Here is a 1,414-nt window from a genome sequence, read left to right on the forward strand (position 1 = left end):
TAGAGATTATCCTTACTTCCTCTGATATGTGCCTCGTATATTTTTTCCATCCTTTTCCTTTTCAATCTTTCTTTAAAGTTTTAGATATGTCTCTTATAAAGAGCATATAGCTGGATTTTAAAAATCCAGTATTATAGGCTTTATCTTTCAACTGGAGTAATTCATTTACACTTTACTACTATATTTGAATCCTTTTACCATCTTATTGTATACTTCTTATTTTTCTTAACTTTCTAATTTATTTTCTTATCATTCATTTTATCCATTATTAGTTTAAATGCTATATTCTTTATATTTATTATTTTAAAAGTTACTCCAAATATTTTAACAGATCTACTTACCTAAAGTCCCTAACAAATAAGACTCTTTACTCTCCTCTTGAAAAATTAAAGGGCGGTAGGACATGTTAACTCTCATCAACCCCTTTCAAAAGTATATGCTTTTGTTGCCTGGTGTTTTGAGGCCTCTCTTTGACTTCTTGAAATATATTTAAAACATGTGTAACATGTTTATATTCTGTGCTAATAAGTACAATATCTAAGTTATTTGTGAGTCTGATTCTCCTGTATGTTGTTTCTGATGACTTGCACTCATGGTACTCATTTCTTTCTTTGGTTTGTGGTTTTTAACTGTGAGCTACCCATATTCTTTGTGACTTTATCTGTGGGAATTCTTTGATACCTAGATTGAAGTTTCATTCCTCCAGAGAGAATGTGTTTGCTTCTGCCAGTCATCTGGGGTTACCACCTACCTGGGTCCATTGTAAATTAAATTCCCACTTGCAGTATTTTGGACCACACGAGTAGTATAAATTTGGGCCATAAACCTCTATAAGGGGCAACTTGTTAAAAATTTTTAGGTTAAAATAAAAGCTTTTCCTCCATCCAGGGCCAAGGTCAAGAAAGGCATGTTCCCTTGCTGTTATTTCTGCTTGGTGGGTTTATTTAGTATCTACCCTTACACTGTAAGTGTAGCACTTTGAGGGTCCTCGCTCTGTGGGAGACCTCAGATCTCCCTGCCTTGAGCAGACCCTGCTTTACCTCCTGCACGCAGCATCACAGTCATCGTGACAGAGACTCAAGGAGACCAGCTCTCAGTAGATACCTTCAGGGTGAAAGCTGGCTTTCATCTTACTTGCCTCCCAAGTTTCGAGCTTTCACATCCCTTTTTGACCTCTACAGATTCTTTCATTTCTTTCCACTGCTTTGTGCATTTAGAAAGATGTTTTTTGACCCTCAATGATCAATGATAAAACTAAACCCAAAAGTAAAAGTATTCAGTAAGTTATCAGGATAAAAAATTAGCATATAAAAATCAACAGCCTTCACATATAAGAACAATAACAAAGTAGAAGACATAATGGCAGAGAAGACCCCATTTACTAGCAACAAAGATTAAATACTTACGGATAAAC

Source organism: Grampus griseus, assembly GCF_964374135.1.
Source record: "Grampus griseus genome assembly, chromosome: 2".
Classification (NCBI taxonomy): domain Eukaryota; kingdom Metazoa; phylum Chordata; class Mammalia; order Artiodactyla; family Delphinidae; genus Grampus; species Grampus griseus.